The 19,678-nt window shown below is 41.6% G+C and overlaps 1 long non-coding RNA gene across 1 annotated transcript; it reads right to left on the reverse strand.

Annotated features, from left to right (window-relative positions):
* Positions 1 to 649: 649 nt before the first annotated feature.
* Positions 650 to 19,197, reverse strand: LOC140191212 (uncharacterized). The gene is made up of 3 exons (XR_011883786.1): positions 17,947 to 19,197; positions 14,895 to 14,933; positions 650 to 1,009 (listed from the first exon to the last, which is right to left on the reverse strand). It is a non-coding gene; the product is annotated as an uncharacterized lncRNA (long non-coding RNA).
* Positions 19,198 to 19,678: the final 481 nt, after the last annotated feature.

Genomic DNA, 19,678 nt, shown 5'->3' on the forward strand with positions numbered 1-19,678 from the left:
CTAGCACTCCCCTCCCCTTGCTAACATTCTTGTGAATTTTTCCTTCACCCTTTTCGGCTTAAAGATATCTTTTCCATAGCCAGGGCAACTAGAAGTGCACCCAGTACTCCAAGTTTGGTCTCACCAGCATCTTGCACAGTTGCAACAACCAACTCCTGTACTCAGTGTCCTGACTGGCAAAAGCAAGTGTGGCGGGTGCCTTCTTCACCACTCTACCGAGGGCAGCGTGGGGCATATCAGCAAAATGCTTCACAGCACCAGCAATTATATGATTGGGGTTCAATTCCCACCGATGTCTGTAAGAAGTTTGTCCATTCTCCCATTGACGGCTTGGGTTTCCTCCAAGTGCTCCAGTTTCTTCTCACACTTCATAGACATATGGCTTAGGGTTAGTAAGTCATGTCCATGGCACTGAAAGCATGGCAACACTTGCAGGCTGCCCCCAGCACATCCTTGGGCTGGACTGTGTTGGTCATTTTCTCTGTACGTTTAAATGTACATGTGAAAATAAAACTAATCTACCTGTGTCACCATCTTTTAAGGAACTAAGTACCTGTAACACTGGGTCTCTGTTCCAGGACGCTGCCATTTTCTATGTTCAGAAATAAAACCAAAGTATTGTGGAAAACACACAGCACTATCATACACCATCTGTTCTGGGATTTTGCTGTGTGCAAATAGGCTACTGTTATTCCTGAATTACAATAGCTAACACACTTCAAAAATATTTTATTCGCCAGTACATGCAGGCAGCGTGTCTCCAGCTCCTATTTGCGGCTGATGCTAATCTAAAATAGCTGAGTTTATTGACTATATGGTCATATGTTCTCACTTGGATTGCTTACACAGTGTTCTTTGTGATGTTACAACAAGATTATACAGACAGGTAGAAGATGTAAAGAGAGTTGACAAGGATGATACTCAAACGAGAAGGTTATAAATACCAAAGACTGGATAGGCTGCAAACTTCACTCCAGAAACTGGAACGATGAAGGAGCCCAGTGGAGCTCTGTAAAGAAGGAGATAATTTCAGCATAAGTGGAGAGAGGACTATCTCATGTTCCAATTATGGACTAGTTTGTCTGCGGTACTCACTGACCAGAAACACTGCACATGGCATTCGCCTGCTCAGACTAACCTTTTTTTTTTACCTGAAGGGGACACATTCCATAAGATATAGAAGCAGAAATAGGCCATTCAGCCCATTGAGCCTGCTCCACCATGCTATCATGGCTGATTTATTTTCCCTCTCAGCCCCATTCTCCCTGTAACCTTTGATGCCCTTACTAATCAGGAACCTATCAACCTCCGCTTTAAATATACCCAATGACTTGGCCTCCACAGCTGTCTGGGCCTATAAATTCCACAGATTCATTATCCTTTGGCTAAAAAAATTCTTCATCTCTGTTTTAAAGGGACATCCTTGTATTCTGAGGCAGTGCCTTCTGGTCCGACATTCCCCACTATAGGATACATCCTCTCCATGTCCATTCTATCTAGGCCTTTCAATGGTCGATTTTGCCCCCTGCCCCCACCATTCTTCTAAACCCCTGTGAGTACAGGCCCGGAGCCATCAAATGCTCCTTGTATGTTAAGCATATCATTCCTGTGAACCACCTCTGGGTCCTCTCCAATGCCAACACATTCTTTCTTAGATAAGGGGGGTCCAAAACTGTTCACAATACTCCAAGTGTAAGAAGCACATCCATCGATGCAGATTGTGATCTATGCTGGGAACAGGCCTTGGGCATCAGAACCTGTGGCCCCAACCATGGGATATTTTGATTCAGCTCTAGATTTATTTATCACATTTTTTTTAGGCATCCGTTAGTCTCATGAGACTATGGATTGCGCCTTGGAAGGTTTCCATGGCGCAGAAAGGTTGTATGGAAGACCAGCAGTTGCCTATGCTGCAGGTCTCCCTTCTCCACGCCACCGATGTTGTCCAAGGGAAAGGCATTAAGACCCATACAGCTTGGCACCGGTGTCATTGCAGAGCAATGTGTGGTTCAGTGCCTTGCTCAAGGACACACACACTGCCTCAGCCAAGGCTCGAACTAGTGACCTTCAGATCACTAGACGAACGCCTAAACCACTTGGTCACGCACCAACACTTATTGAACACACATTGAAACATACAGTGAAATGTCTCATTTGCATTAACAACCAATACACTCGAGGATTTTCTGGGGGGCAGTTGCCAAGTGTCGCCACACATTCCAACACCAACATAGCATTCCCATAATGTTTAGCAAAACAACAAAAGCAGGAGAACTAAAACAAGACAACAGCAGAACAAACCCCCTTTCCCATCCTCTCATCCACCCACCTCCTCAAGCACGCACAGAATGGCCTCCAACCCCAGGATAGGCCTGGGCATTTTTGATGGACTTTTGACAACTTGCCTTCCACAAAGGCTATTGAACTGTTTTCAGATGTCCCTGATAAAAAGCACTGAGAATCAGAATCAGGTTTATTATCACTGACTTAGATGATGTGAAATTCTGTGGCAGCAGTACTGTTCAAAGACATAAAATTACTATAAATTACAAAGCAGTGCAGAAAAGGAATATTAATGTAGTGTTCATGGGATCATGGAGCAATCATGTGACGGGGAGGTTGGAAGCTGTTTCTCAATCACTGAGTGTGGGTCTTCAGGCTCCTGAATTTTCTCCTTGATGGAAGTAACAAGAAGAAGGCATGTCCCAGGTGGTGAAGGTCCATAAAGATTGATGCTGTCTTTTTAGGTCATTGCCTCTTGAAGATGTCCTCGATGGTGGGGAGCATTGTGCCCATCATGGAATTAGCTGAGTCTACAACCCTCTACAGTCTCTTGCAATTCCTCCACGCCAGGCTGTGATACAACCAGTCAGAATGCTCTCAGTTGTATATCTATACAAATTGGCTAGACTCTGGTGACGTGCCAAATTTCCTCAAGTACCTAATGTAGTAGAGCAGCTGGTGAGCCCTCTTCATGATGCATCAATGGGTTGGGTCCAGGACGGATCCTTGAGATAGAAACCCACAAACTTAAAGCTGTGTATCTTAGTTTAGACAGGCACTTGATAGCACAGACATGATGGGTTGAAGGGCTTGGTTCTGTTTTGTATTGCATTATTATATGATTTTAATTAACAGTACTTTAACACAAAATACTGGAGGAGCTCAGGCAGCGTCTATGGAGAGGAATAAACAGTCGACATTTTGGGTGAAGGCTCTTCATCAAGATCTGATGAATTATCTTCCCCTGTCCATCTAACTTATGCCTTGACTTCCATTTGCTCACTTTTGGCTAATATCCTTCTAAACCTATAACTTAGGATAAGTAATATTTTCAAAAAGATAAAATAAGCGGTGCAAAGAGAGGACAAAGTAGTGAGGTAGTGTTTGTGGACCGCTCAGGAATCTGATGGCGAAGGGGAGGAAGCTGGTTATAAAACAGTGTGTATGTGTCTTCAGGCTCTTGTACCTCCTCCCCAATGGTAGTAATGAGAAGAGGGCATGTCCTGGACAGGGCAGGTTCTTGATGATGCATGCGCCCCCTTTTGAAGATGTATTTGACGGTGGGGAGGCTAGTGGCTATGATGGAGCTGGTTGAGTTTACAACCCTCTGCAGCTTTTTCCAGTCCTGTGCATTGGAGCCTCCATACCAGATTGTGATGCAACCAGTCAGAATGCTCTCCATAGTACAGCTATAGAAATTTGCTTAAAAGTTGCTGGTGAACGCAGCAGGCCAGGCAGCATCTCTAGGAAGAGGTACAGTTGATGTTTCGGGCCAAGACCCTTCATCTGGACACTGTGTCCTGACGAAGGGTCTCGGCCGAAACATCGACTGTACCTCTTCCTAGAGATGCTGCCTGGCCTGCTGCGTTCACCAGCAACTTTTATGTGTGTGCTTGAAATTCCAGCATCTGTAGATTTCCTCGTGTTTGCGTTTATAGAAATTTGCTAGAGTCTTTGGTGACATAATGAAACTCCAAATGAAATATAGTCGTTGATGTGCCATTTTTTGTAATCGCATCAAAATATTTTGCCCTGGGTAGATCTTCATAGATGGTGACTCCCAGGAAATTAAAACTGCTCGCCCTTTCCACTGCTGACCAGTTGATGTGGACTGGTATATTTTCTCCTGACTTCCCCTTCTTGAAATCCACAATCATTTCTTTGGTGTTACTGACATTGAGTACAAGGTTGTTGTTACATCACTGCTCAACCAGCCGATCATTCTCACTCCTCGCGCTTCCTCATCAACATCTGAGATTCTGCCAACTATAGATGTGTCAACAGCAATAGTGTTTGAGCTGTGCCTAGCCACACAATCATTGCTGTGGGGTCATGGATATGGGTGAGATCAAACTGCTAAAAACATTTGTACTCTGAATATTATCCAAAATTCAGTTTCACCTGAAATCTCATATCTCATTATTACACTCAGTGGCCACTTTATTGGGTACAAGAGTGGAACCCGGTGTGCTCTTCTACCATTGTAGCTCATTTACTTCAAGGTTCCATGTTTTGTTCAGAAATGCTCCTCTGCACACCAGTGTTGTAACACGTAGTTATTTGAGTTACTGTTGCCTTCCTGTCAGCTTGATCCAGTCTGGCCATCCTCCTAATATCTCTCATTAACAAGGTGTTTTCACCCACAGAGCTGCCACTCTCTGGATTTTCTTTGTTTCTCGTACCATTCTCTGTAATCTCCAGGTGATCAGCAGTTAATAACATACTCAAACCACCCCATATGGCACTAAAAATCATTCCACGGTCAAAGTCTCTTAGATCACATTTCCTCCCCATTCTGATGTTTGGTCTGAAAAACAAATTAACTTCTTGACCATGCCTGCATGATTTTATAGATTGACTTACTGTCAAATGATTGGTTGTTTAGTTATTTGCATTAACGAACTGGGGTACAGGTATACCTAATAAAGTAGTCACTGAGTGTAGATTCTAACACATTCATAGACCTCTGGTAATTATTAGCTGTGTCTACAACAGAATAAAAACTTGTCTGGGCATTTCCCGGCAGGGCTGTTCTCAAAGATGATCTCTGCTTTGATCTTCCTGAGAAATTGTTTTCAAAACAGATTTGTTTGTCTGCATCAGATGAAATGAAGTCAGCTAATATGTGTTGCTATGGCAATGGCAGTACTAGGCTTTGGACAGCATTGGCCTAAGCATGGAAATAGATAGAGTCATAGATACAGTCACACAGCACAGAAACAAGCCCTTAGCCCAACTGGTCCATGTTTGGCATCCTCAAGAGAACCATCGATGTGTGAAAGGATTAAATTATGCATAATTGAAATTTATATGAAAACCTCCATCCCTCACATGTTGGCTGCCAATTCTTCAAGCTTGTTCTGCTTTTGAAAAAGATTAAGACTGATCTGATTTTGGCCTCAGCTCCCTAGAGCCCTTAACAGGCCTGTATGTCTGTAAATCCATGCACCTTAGCAATGAATATATTCTGTGATTCATCCTCCTGAAGCTCTCTGTGATAGAAAAATTCCAGAGATTCATAATCTTTTTCCTCCTCATCTGCCTTAAATGGGTGATTCACCAATTCTAAAATTATGCTGACTACTGTTGTAGGTTTGTGAGGAGGAATAGTCATATAATCAGAGTCCTACACACTTACAGCACAGTATGTAAGGAGTTTGTACATCCTTCTTGTGACGCAGTTTCCTCCCACTCTCCAAGGACATAAGGGTCGGTAGGTTAAATTGGTCATTGTAAATGGTCCTGTGATTAGGCTGGGGTTAAATGGGGGGGGGGGTGTTGCTGGGTGGTGCAGCTTGTTGGGCTGGAAGGGCCTGTTCTGCACTGTATCTCTAAATAAATATTTTAAAAAAACAATAAATCCATTTCCTCAGCTTTACACCTTTACAGTTTGCCACCTGACGGTGCTCTGGTCAGTACCAGTATCTTCCATTAGACTTTTGAGTATAATCTTACTTCATAATACTTCTGTGAAACATAAGCAATGAAGAATTCCTACCAGTGGTAAGAGAATTAGAACATGAGTCACCACTGCTAATGAAATCAAGAATAAAATTCAAAAGTGAATTGAGTAAAAGCTTGATTGGGGAAACTAAATAAGAGGGCAATGGGGAAGGTGTAGGAGCTGGAAAACGTTGTCTCATTTTTACTATGTTCTGTACCAGCAGTTATGGTTGAAATGACAATAAAAAATGACTTGACTTGAGTGAAGGATAAACTAGATAACTTGTTCGAAGAGACTGTAATGGGCTGGACACCTCTGCTCCATCCCCTCACTACTTCATGTAGGAATCGTTCTCCATATGATTCCCTTCTCTTCACTGTTAATTGCTTTTTACAAAGTCAGCTTTTTTTCCCTCTTCCAGAGAACTTGGAGAAGTCTGGGAGTTGCAAAATATTGTAAAAATTGAACATAATTGACCTGAACACCCGTGATGAAGAGCAGTGCATGAGGGTCAGAGTGCACTGAGGGGATAAGTGGAACAGAATAGGTTGGAACAACCAAATAGCCTGCCCTGCTGCTCTTATTTCATATGGTCCTGTTAAGAGGAGCAGAGGGAGGAACTGCAATACATCTTTCCATTTTGTAGAACATACAACATATAGCACTAGTCCGGCCATTTGGCCCATGATATTACATAGAACAGTACAGCACAGTACTAGCCCATGATGTTGTGCCAAACTTTTAACCTACTCCAAGATCAATCTAACCCTTCCCTTCCTTTTTATTTTATCCATGTGCATATCTAATAGTCTCTTAAATGTCCCTAATACATCTCCCTCTCTCACCTCCCCCAGAAGTGTGTTCCATGCACTCACCACTCCGTTTAAAAACCTAAAACTACCTAACATATACTTATCTCCAATCATCTTAAAATATGTCCCCTCGCATTAGCCATTGCCACCCCAGTCATTGATTGACAGCTGTTTCATGTTTTTAAGGCAACTTGATGTTACCTTACTGTGCAGTTAAGGCAGTAAAAAAAAAGCGCAAGAAATTATTGGCTTCCTGCCGTTCTTTTGTACTTTCACTCAGATTAAAAAAAACGATTCAGAAATGATTTGTTGGCATTCTATGCCTGGTGATGTCTGAAGCTCTCAAACATTCATATAAATAGATTTTTGTTAAAAGCAGGATGCGATGATTTAATTAGCAAGTTATCAAGTTTCAAACAATACAGCAAGTTCTGCCATACCTTGCCACAGTAGGCGAGAGAGGTACATTGAGCCGTAATACCTGCTGTCTCTTGATGAAGAACAGCAGGTGGGAATTCACAGTCTCTCCTGAAATTTTAGTTCCATCTGTGGTCACCACCTTTGAAATGTTGCTGTAATACAGACAAAAACATCTGCCAAGGAAGAGGAAGAATGATAGTTCCCTCCTGATCTTTTTTCTGAGTTCTTATAGCCTGCTGTAAAGTGTTCTTTTAAAAATGTGTTGGAGATGTGGGATGGCAAGGGATTGAGCAGTGCCAAGTATTTTTGACTCCCAAGTGCGAATACCGGCCCTTTTCCCTGAATTTCCTTTTCCCCAGAGCCCTCACACTGAATGCCAGGCAGGATATGAGGGGAGGTCAGATCCTCTCCTGTTGTTGGCAAAGGAATTACAGTAAATGTCTGTAACTGTTGATTACGTAAAGTCAGCATGTAACGAAGAACCACAGCGCTTCATCACTCTTCCGGCTCATTTCAGACCAGAATTTCAATGTAAGTTAAGCTTTTAACTCTGCTAAAAAAAAAAACAAAATGCACCTCAATTGTTAATGCAATAAAGACAATGAGCTAAGTGCTATTAAAAGGAATTAGTTTCGATAGGTACTTGTTGGTTAGTACAAATATGTTGGGCTGAAGGGCCTGTTTCTGCACTATGACTGTAAATGCAGGGTCAGGAATAATTGTGAGAAACACACACAAGATGTTAGACCGTAAGATATAGGAGCAGAACTAAGCCATTTGGCCCATCAAATCTGCACTGCCATTCCCCTCTCAACCCCATTCTCCTTCCTACTCCCCGTAACCTTTCATGTTCTGGTTAATCAAGAACTTATCAACTTCTGCCTTAATTGCCTGTGGCAACAAATTCTGCAGATTTGCCACAGTCTGGCTAAAGAAATTCCTCCTCACCTCTGTTCAAAATGGACGTCCCTCTATTTTGAGGCTGTGCCCTCTACTCCTAGACTCCCCCTCCAAAGGAAACATCCCCTTCATATCCACTCTATCTAGGCCTTTCAACATTCAATGAGTTTCAGTGAGATCCCCCACTCATTCTTCCAAACTCAAGCGAGTCTAGGCTCAGAACCTCCAACTGCTGCTCATATGATGACCTTGTCATTCCTGGAACCATTTTCGTGAACCTCCTCTGAACTCTCTCCAATGTCAGCACATCCTTTCTTAAATAAGGTGCCCAAAACTGCTCACAATACTCCAAGTGAGGCCTCACCAGTGCCTTATATTGCCTCTGCCTTACATCCTTGTTTTTATATTCTAATCCTCTTGAAACGAATGCTAACAATGCATTTGCCTTCCTCACCACTGATTCAACCTGCAAATTAACCTTTAGGGAATCCTGTACGAGGACTCCCAAATCCCTTTTGGTGGAGGAACTCAACAGGTCAGGCAACTTCTTGGGGCTGAGACCACACAGGGCATGGCTATGGACAGTTTAATGAGTGCCTCACTTCTTGGGCCTTCAAGGTCTATCAAATATCTGCAAGATTTAATATTGGACTATGGTTGGATATCCCTGGTTTTAGTACAGCCACAACATCTCCTACAACACCATCCCTACACAACAGTTCCCCACAACTGGCTAATAGCTACCACTAGCATGCAATAGCCACACTATTAGACCATACTTGCAGTATTGTGTTCAGTTCCAGTCACCTCATTATAGGAAGGGTGTGGAAGCTTTAGGGAGGGTGCAGAGGAGATTGGCCAGGATTGTGCCTGGTTTAGAGAGCGTGTCTTATGAGGATAGGTTGAGCAAGTTAGGACTTTTCATTTTGACTGGATAGAGGTGTACAAGATGATTAGAATCATAGAGTGGATAGCCACCACCTTTTTCCCAGTGTGGAAATCGCTAATATGAGAGGGCATAATTTTAAGGTAATTGGATAAAGTATTGGGGGGGGGTCAGGGGTAGGGTTTTTTACACAGAGAATGGTAGGTGTGTGGAACGTGCTGCCAGGGATGGTGGTAGAGGCAGATGCATTAGGAACATTTTAGATAGGCACATGGATGAAAGAAAAAATTCAGGGCCATGTGGGAGGGAAGAGTTAGACTAATTGTCGAGGTTAAAAATTCAGCACAATATCTTGGGCCAAAGGGCCTGTACTCTGCTGTACTGTTCTATGTTCTATTTTCTAATCCTACCATCCCAATCGCTTCGCAGTCATTGACGTACCTCAGCTCTTGGCTCAGAAATGTCTGCATCATGAAATTCTTATCCTTATTCTTCCTTCTCTCCATGGTAATATAGCTGTTAGCGTAGTGCTTTGCAGTGCCTGTGATCGGAAGTTCATTTCCCGCCACTGTCTATGAGATAGAGTTTGCACGTTCTCCCTGTGATGTGTGGGTTTCCTCTGGGTGTTCCAGCTTCACCCCACATTCCAAAGTCATACAAGTTAGAGCTAGTCAACCTTGGGCATGCTGTGTTAGACCATAAGACCATAAACCATTCCATCATTGCTGATTTATTATCATTCTCAACTCCATTTCCCTGCTTTCTCCCATTAATCTTTGACACCCTTACTAATCAAGGACTTATCAATCTTTGTTTTGAATATATGCAATGACTTGGCCTCTAAAGCTGTCTGTGCCAATGAATTCTACAGATTTACTGCACTCTGGCTAAATAAATTCCTCCTATCTGTTCTAAAAGGATGTCACAAGATCACAAGACAGCAGAAGTAGGCCATTTGGCCCATCAAGTCTGCTCCGCTAAACATGAGCTAAACTTTTCTCCCATCTAGTTCCAATTTCCGGCTTTTTCCCCATATCCCTTGATACCCTAACTAATTAGATACCTAACAATCTCCTCCTTAAACACTCTCAATGATCGGGCCTCCACAGCTGTATGTGGCAATGAGTTCCATAAATCCACAACCCTCTGGCTAAAAAAATTTCTCTTCATCTCTGTTTTAAATGGGCACCCTCTAATTCTAAGACTGTGGCCTCTTGTCTTGGACTCACCCACCAAGGGAAACATTGTATCATTTCTTAACGCATGCATTACTAAATGACAATAAAAGAGGACTGCGTCTTCATAATCATCATAATCATAAACAGCCTTTCCACATCTACTCTGTCCAACCCTTTCAACATTCAAAATGTTTCTATGAGATCCCCTCTCATTCTTCTATACTCTGATGAATACAGTCCAAGAGCCAACAAACGCTCCTCATATGTTAGCCCCTGCATTCCAGGAATCATCCTCGTAAATCTTCTCTGAACTCTCTCCAACATCAGTACATCCCTTCTAAGATAGGGGACCCAAAACTGCACATAGTATCCCAAATGAGGTCTCACCAGTGCCCCATAGAGCCTCATCAACACCTCCTTACTCATACACTATTCCTCTTGAAATGAATGCAACATAGCATTCACTTTTCTTACTGCTGGTCCAACCTGGTGGCTAATCTTTAGGGTATCCTGCACGAGGACCCCTAAGTCCCTTTGCTCTTCCGATTTTTGAATTTTCTCCCTATCTAAATAATAATCTGTCCGATTATTTCTTCTTCCAAACTGTACAACCGTACATTTCTCAACATTGTATCTCATCTGCCATTTCTTTGCCCACTCTCCTAAACTGACCAAGTCTCTCTACAACCTTTCTGTTTCTTCAACACCTCCTATTCCTCCACATATCTTGGTGTCATCCGCTAACTTAATGTCCATCCATTATGAGTCTGTGCCCTCTGGTCCGAGACTCTCCCACTATAGGAAACGTTCTCTGCATATCCACTCTATCTCGGCCTTTCAATATTCAATAGTTTCAATGCAATCTCCCCTCATTTTTCTAAACTCCAGTGAGCATAGGCTCAGAGCCATCAAACACTCCTCACACATGAACTCTTTCATTCTCAGAATCATTCTCATGAACTAACTCTGGACCCTCCCCAATGCCAGCACACCATTTCTTAGATAAGGAGTCCAAAACTGCTCACAATACTTAAAGTGTTGTCTGATCAATACCTTATAAAGCTTCATGTTGCCTAGGGAAGTATGGTGACACTTGTGGGCTGCCCCCAGCACATCTCAGACTGTATTGGTTGTTGATGCAAAATGACACATTTCACTGTAAGCTGACCTTTAAGATCTTTATGTTTAGTCCTGGCATCTTCTGAGATATTAATATTTCTCTGTTTCTGTCTTCTTGTTCATCCCCATGTTTACTTGCTCCATGATTGGTGACCATGTCTTCTACTGCCATGGCTTTAAATTGTGAAGTCCTCTCCATAAATTTACTTAAAAATATAAACTTTATTGGTTATAAAATATATGTATACAATATAATAAACAGTTATGTTCAATAAATGCAATAGTATTAACTTAATTTTTAAAACCATTGCCACTTGTGTGGCTCCCAGGATGATGCACCATTTCAATGTTTGAAGTTCTCTCTGTAAACCCTAATGGATTTTCCCATTTCCTGTCTCCTTTAAGATGCCCCTTACAACCCTGCCTTATTGACCAACTTATTCTAAGGACATTGAAAGTTGATTTTTGTTCGAAGGGTCTTTGGGCACATTAAGGGTGTTGAAAAAGAGATGTTATTGTAACCGTTTCAAATTCTCTCTCCTCTCCATGACATTTCTTACAATCCACTTATGGGAAAGATAAAGGTTAGCTTTGTCACATGTACTTCCAAACATTGAAGCATAATGTACTGTATGATACATTGTTTTATGTCAAGTCAAATCAACGAGGATTGAGCTGGGGGCAGCCCACGTGATGCCGTGCTTCCAGTGCCGACATAGCATGCCCACATTTTACTAACCTTTACTAACATATACATCTTGGGCATGTGGGAGGAAACTGGAGCACCTGGAGGAAACCCATTCAGTCACAGGGAGAACGTACAAAACTCATTACAGATAGTGACCGGAATTGAATCCCGATCGATGATCGCTGACACTGAAAAGTGACGCACTAACTGCTACGCTACCTTGCCACCCCACATTAGTGCTACTTACCCTTACATTTGGACTAGTATTATTAGTATTTTGTTAGGGTATTTTATTTTGTTAGAGATAAGACATAGGAGCAGAACCTGGCCATTCAGCCCATTGAGTCTGATTTGCAATTCTATCCCCAACCCCATTCTCCTGCCTTCTCCCTGTACCTTTAACACCTTTACTAATCAAGAACCTATCAACCTCTGCTCTAAATATACCCAATGACTTGGCTTCTATAGCTGTCTAAGACAATGACTTCCACAGATTCACTTCTCTCTGGATAAATAATTTCCTCCTGATCTTTGCTCTAAAGTGTATTATGAGGCTGTGACGTCTGGTAGTGTAAAATTGTGATCAGAAATATCCCCATGATGAGTTTTGAATTGTCTTCAGATGGATTGGTCAGCATGGATGTAAACATATTACCATTATTAAACAGGGGTTGACAAACAGCCAGAATGTCCCACACCAGATGATGAAATATGCAGGCACCTAAATGATTTCAATATAAAGTACAAAGATTCACTCTCATCCTTGAGAGAGCAAGAAACCTTGAAGTTAAAAACTAGATAAACCTGATGATTGTTTATGATTAACTCCTAAGCAGCTTGTGACTGAATGTGAATGTTAAGTTACTCACAAATGCACCCCAAATTCCACTCATTCATAATACAGTTGCTGGAGTGCTTCTGATGAAACCTTATGCAATTTACAACAGGACTAATATGAAAATACTAAAGTCATGGTGCAAAGGAATTGGTTATTACAGGTTGTAGACATAAATGTTAAAACATAAATGAACGATTTTGAAATACTAAGATTCTTGAGACACTTGATAACCTAACCATCGCTGTTGAGGCTTAAGTAATGATGTAAGACAAAGCCACTCCCTCCTGAATCAGATCAGCAGACTCTCAATCGCTTTGACGTTACAAAATGCACAGATCTTGAAAAGTGGGTTGGGCTAAGAAGAGTGGCCTGATGGAGTGAATCACTCTGAAACGCCCACATTACAAACCTCAGCAGCTCATACCAGAAGCCCTTGTTTTGCTGAGGAATGTAAAGAATTTATTTTTTCCATGAAATTCTATACAGGGAGGAAGATGCAGAGAGCTGAAAGCAGGTTGGTGGCTAGCTATGCAAAACAATTAAATAAATAACATACTTGATCAAAAGCACTATTGGGAATCTGAAATGTAAGTATAAAATCCTGGAAATACACCAGCCTGTAACTAACTATAAATAACAAAAGGACAATTTCTCTTCTCTTTGAACCAGCTAATGGCACACCCACCCATCCCCCTGTAAATCTGTACACCAGTCTCTACAAGCCAAGGATAGACCTTCAGTGTTTATGCTGTGGATATGTCTCTTGCTCTGTCACCAGATTCCGTTTCATTTTTCCCGTGGCCCTGACAGTGTTTGTTTGTAAGGGCAAAGTTCAAATGTCCTTTTATGTGCGGCTAACTGCAAGCTTTGCCCTCCTCACTACCACTCCCTTCCCCACTTCACAAATGGATTTCGAATTTTGTGCCCTTGAACTAGTTCAAGGTTAAACAATGTCAAAAGCTTGCTGGCAGCATTACTAAAGACAACAAATAATGCAGAGAATCTTCGAATAACCTTTCTGAATATTGATACTGCCTAACCATACCTGTTTTTGCTTAGGTTTCAGGCACCCTGATTGGCAGATCCAACCAATACAGGGAAAGTAGACGGATCTGTGTAGACTTAGAATCAGGAACAGACCAACCTTCAACCCTGATTCTCCAACCACGTTAATCAATGTTGTACAGAAGATGTTGTGAGACCGAACCAAAGTTCAATATTCAATATACAAGATTCAAGTTTATCACAAAACATACAGTGGTGCATCGCTTCAAAATTCAAGATTCTAGATTGTTTATTTCAGTGCATGAGTATAAAGGGGAACATAATGATTGTTACTCCAGATCTGATCAACATAAAAAACACAATAAATATAAATATGAAAGAAATCCTATAAAACAAAATATATAAATAAATGTTGATTATGGTCGTAAACACAAAAGGTTAGCTTATATACATAGAGTGATCGTATGTGCTTAAAGTGATGCTTGGTGCAGGAGTATCTGAACGTAATGTCAGGAAATAATAAAGTGACAAAGTGACTCTTGGAAAGAGGAACTCTTCTAGGTAGCAGCAGGGCAAATGAAAACACAGTAGGACAGCGACTGTCAGTGTAGTTATGAGGTGTAGAGTGTGAACATAAAATGGTAGCACATAGCGGGTGAAAGGTGCTGAGGGGTTGTGGAGGGGAGTGGCAGATACAGATGTAGTGGTGGTGGGGTGGGTTAATGGGTAGAGGTGTTGATCAGCCTGATGGCTTGGGAGAAGTCATTGTTTTTGAGTCTAGCGGTTCTGGCGTGGATGCTGCGTAGCCTCTTCCCCGATGGGCGAAGGACAAACAGTCCGCGAGCCAAGAGTGGGAACCTTCACGATATCATTGGCCTTTTTTCTGGCACCTTTCTGTATGTATGTCCTTGATGGTGGGTAGACTGGTGCCAGACTGGTGATGCATTGGGCAGTTTTAATTGCCCATTGTAGAGCCCTTGTTGTCCACAGTTGTTTGCATTAATAACTGCAATTGCACTGGTCAATGTGACTAAAAATACATACATCTGCATGATTACATTTTTTCATCTGATGTGTGTAAAGTTGGTGTGAGGACCTTACCCGATTAAGTAGTAAATGCAGCAGGCTGCCCTGGAGGTTCTGCAGGATGGATAAACAACAGGAAAGCAAAGGGTTAAGAAAATCCTTGGTTTAAGTTCAAGTTCTTTTATAGTTTTAGGGTTGGGAAATGTTGTATGACTTGCACATAGCCACATAAACCCTGAAGTCCATAGCCTTGTGCACATGAGATTACATATTGAAAGCCTATTGGATGAGAGCATATGGTCAGGTTAATCTAACCTTCTTTGAATAAAGAGGGAGGAGCCTAATAGGACAGCAATCTTCAGAAAGTAATATGCAGGTTCGATCTTTAACATACTAACAGGTGGAAAATACAACTTGGGGTTGAAAGTTCTTATTCGAAGGGAGAGTGTGGGGGTGGGCAGTGTGCTCTTAGATGGGATAGGCAAGATGGTTGGTTGCGGGACAGACTTGGGGAATAGGAGGATCGATACTCTGTGATCAATTGTAATTTTTGTAATGTTCATTGGTATCAAGTGTCACATAAACATAATTATTGTAGTTGTGTACCACCCAAGAGTGCCACATGAGAGGCAGCTGTGCTATCGATGTATTTGAATGTAATAGACAATTGACAATAGACAATAGGTGCAGGAGTAGGCCATTCGACCCTTCGAGCCAGCACCGCCATTCACTGTGATCATGGCTGATCGTCCACTATCAGTATCCAGTTCCTGCCTTATCCCCATAACCTTTGATTCCGCTATCTTTAAGAGCTCTATTCATCTCTTTCTTGAAAGCATCCAGAGATTTGGCCTCCACAGCCTTCTGGGGCAGAGCATTCCATATATCCACCACTCTCTGGGTGAAAAAGTTTTTCCTCAACTCCGTTCTAAATGGCCGACCCCTTATTCTTAAACTGTGGCCTCTGGTTCTGGACTCATCCATCAGCGGGAACGTGCTTCCTGCCTCCAGCATGTCCAATCCCTTAATAATCTTATATGTTTCAATAAGATCCCCTCTCAGCCTTCTAAATTCCAGAGTATACAAGCCCAGTCGCTCCAATCTTTCGACATATGACAATCCCATCATCCCGGGAATTAACCTTGTGAACCTACGCTGCACTCCCTCAATAGCAAGAATGTCCTTCCTCAAATTTGGAGACCAAAACTGCACACAGTACTCCAGGTGTGGTCTCACCAGGGCCCTGTACAGCTGCAGAAGGACCTGTTTGCTCTTACACTCAATTCCCCTTGTGATGAAGGCCAGCATGCCATTAGCTTTCTTCACTGCCTGCTGTACTTGCATGCTTGCTTTCAGTGACTGATGTACAGGAACACCTAGATCTCATTGTGCTTCCTCTTTTCCTAACTTGACTCCATTTAGATAATAATCTGCCTTCCCGTTCTTAACACCAAAGTGGTTTACCTCACATTTATCCACAGTAATAAAACAGTACAAAAGCAGTGACTATGAAGGTACAAAATGAAGAGGCATTGAACAGTTTATTCCTGTAAATATTTTTACTATGAATAAAGTTTAGTTTGTTAAAAAAGTGTTACACAAGCCATAAGTTTAATGAATATTCTTCAAAATATTCAAACACCTTTGTAATGGAGGTAGAATTTTTGCTTTGATATTATACGATTCAAGGGTAAATACATTAGCAATTAACATAATACTCCAGAAATTGCTGTGTTGAAGTCATTGAACCACCAGCTAATGCCTTGCTAAGTGGAGGACGAGTTTCTATGTAGTTACGATAAAGCGCCCTTTAACTGTTTGTTTCTTGTGTAACTTTGTCAGTGGAGACACTCACGTTTAATCAAAACTGAGCCCAAGGAATGAGGGATTCCCCTGCTCAGTTGCAGGACCTGTGTCCTTGGTCATGACATGGGAGAGTGGACATGGTCAACCATCCAGTAAACTCATAAGACAAAATCCAGAGACAGGTTATCCAATAGCAATCTACCAGCAATTGACTTCACCTTTAACTGAGGTGCTAGGGGCTAGTTGGCAGTGATTGGTATTAAGAATGAATCAGAAGTAATTACAGAAATGATACCTTTGTTTATCTAAGAACATGAAATTGTAAGCTGTACAATTTTATTCTGCTCTGCCATTCAGTATAATGCCTGATCTTTTAGCAAGCTCCATTTTCCCATTTGAATTTTCTGTTACCCTTTGCCTTCTATCGATCCCAGTGACTAAGCATCCATTCTATAAAGAGAATTCAAAAGATTTACAACTCATTGGGTACAGAAATTTCTCATCTTGGTCCTTACCTCCTTTTCCTCTGACCACAAGCCTCCAATTTTGTACCTGCCGCTGAGAAACAACCACTTCATGTCCACACTATTAGTATCCACCCTGTCAATCATTCTCAGAGTCATGTATGTTTCAACTGGATTATTTGTGTAAACTCCAGAGAGCACGTCAAGTTTCCTCAACCTGAGATAATAATAAACCAATTTACCAATTTTATTGAATTTATCCGCTCATCCCTGGAATGCATGTTGTAACTCAGCAAGTCAGGCATCATTTATGGAATGGACTAAGCTATCGACATTTCCAGCTGAAACCCCTCATCAGGACTGGAAAGGAAGGGGAAAAAAGCCAGCAGCCTTCCCCTCCCCTGACTTTTTCCCCTTCCTGTCCAGCCCTGATGAAAAGGCTCTACGCGAAATGTCTGCTACTTATTTCTTTCCATAGATGCTGCCTGACCTGCTCAGTTCCTCCAGCGTTTTGTGTGTATTGCTCTGGATTTCCGGTATCTGCAGAATCTCTTGTGTTTATGCATGTGGTAAACTTACTAATGTAATCCCAGGGTCTGTCTCCAAGATTAGCGCAGATATACAATAGAAACCAAAATGAATCATGTACTCCAAAGTTGGCATCATCCCAAACCTGCAAAATACTAGCAAGACTTCCTTACTATGGCATTCCAACTCCCTTGTAATAAAGATGAGCTTGCATTATAATCACTTGCTATATTTGTCTATCTACTTTCCACATCTTCTGAGCAAGTAAACCCAAATTATTAAGTATCTACATGTTTAAAAGTATCTGACCACTTATGAAAGAATCTCACAGAATTGCCTTGATATTTTTCCTCCGAATGCTACTGACTGGATTCACAAATGGAAGAACTACAAGCCTCCACTTCATCAGCAGTTGAGTAGGAATCATTCCTAGGAGCATGTTGTGGAGGGATAGTTTCCTGTTGGGAGAAAAGGAGGAAGATTACTGCATGCTGGCATGAGTTTAGAAAGAGAGATGATATCAAAGAGACAAGTAATATGTGGGAAAAGGTGCAAAATAATAAATCAGCCATGATGGAATGGTAGAGCAGACTCAATGGGCCGAATAGCCTAGTTCTGCTCCCATGTCTTGTGGTCTTAAGATGATGGAAGGTCTCGGTCAAAGATATTTACTGTCTATTCCCCTCCACAGATCCTGCCTGACTTGCTGAGTTCCTCCAGTATTTTGTTTGTCCCTGTTGCCCAAGGTTTCCAGTATCTGCAGAATCCCGTGTTGAAGTAAGGTGTTGAGGGGGGTTCTCAGGATTAATGAGAGGCAATTGCCTCATGCTGTAGGATTTGGGAGCAGAATGACTGAAGGATCAGCCACTTAAAATGAAGATAAGGAGAATTAGTTTTACACAGAGGATTATGAATCTTTGCCCTCCACAGGACTATGGGTGATCCATTGCTAAGTATGGTGGTGAACGCCAGGTTTTTTGACATTAAGGGAATCAAGGGGGTTTGAAATCAGGTAGGAAGGTGGTCTCAAAGTTACAATCACCTGTGGAAATACATGCTGAGCCTATTTCTGCTTCTGCCCTTTATTTGTGAAAAAAAAAGACAAATGAAAAACATTTTCAATCTACGTTGGGTTTTATAATTACAATTTCAATTTATATAATGCTCTTACTGATGAGCTAACTGAGCTACCTACTCTGTAAACAGCCACTTAGTGATTCCCAGAAGCTTATAAGATGAAACCCTTTACCAGAACCTATAGAATCTGATTTGAAAGCCCAGCACCATCTTGTCAGACCTGCCATTCTTCAAATGAAAGATTAAACTGAACATTTGTTTGCCTGTTCCAGTGGGTGAGATATATGTTAAAAATCACGCAATGCTTGAATAACGGTGGTCAAACTGTTAGTCAAGCTGTTTGAGGGACCTTGCTTATGACAAAATGGTTATTCCCTTTCACCACAAAGAAACATTCTCTTTCGAAGTCCTTCAGTTTTATTTGATCTGTGATGAAGCATTGTTTTAATGCTATATACAGTATTCTTTATAATTAGAGGCATTAAAACTGCACTTACATGGTCTTTTTGTTGTGAGATTGGCAAGCTCTCAGATAATCACTGTGACTTCTCAAAGCAGCCATGGTTTTAACTTATATCAGAAATATCGGGCCAGCAATTAAGAATGGACTGTCAGTACTTGTATTTCCCTTTCTTTTGCTTTCTCTCTACATATGGGATATGCACACTGGGTATAAGTTTTAACATTATGAGGCAAACATTGGTGATATTAAAGCAAGAACAATTCCGATTTGGAGTACTGGTGTAATGCCAGTGAGGGTGATTTACTTCAAAACTATAATCTGGAAATGTTGCAAAATCTGCAGCAATCTATTAACACATCAATTTCAAAATAACCCCCTGAACATCCTCATGCTCTTGGACTGTCAAGGCTGTTATTTTGGTAGACTATTATGTGCAATGTGCACCCACGTTGCTCCACAAGATAACTGGTAAAATAAACTAACTGTACAGCTCAAACCCTGGCCATTCAGCCCATCAGGTC

Source organism: Mobula birostris, chromosome 32 (assembly GCF_030028105.1).
Source record: "Mobula birostris isolate sMobBir1 chromosome 32, sMobBir1.hap1, whole genome shotgun sequence".
NCBI lineage: Eukaryota > Metazoa > Chordata > Chondrichthyes > Myliobatiformes > Myliobatidae > Mobula > Mobula birostris.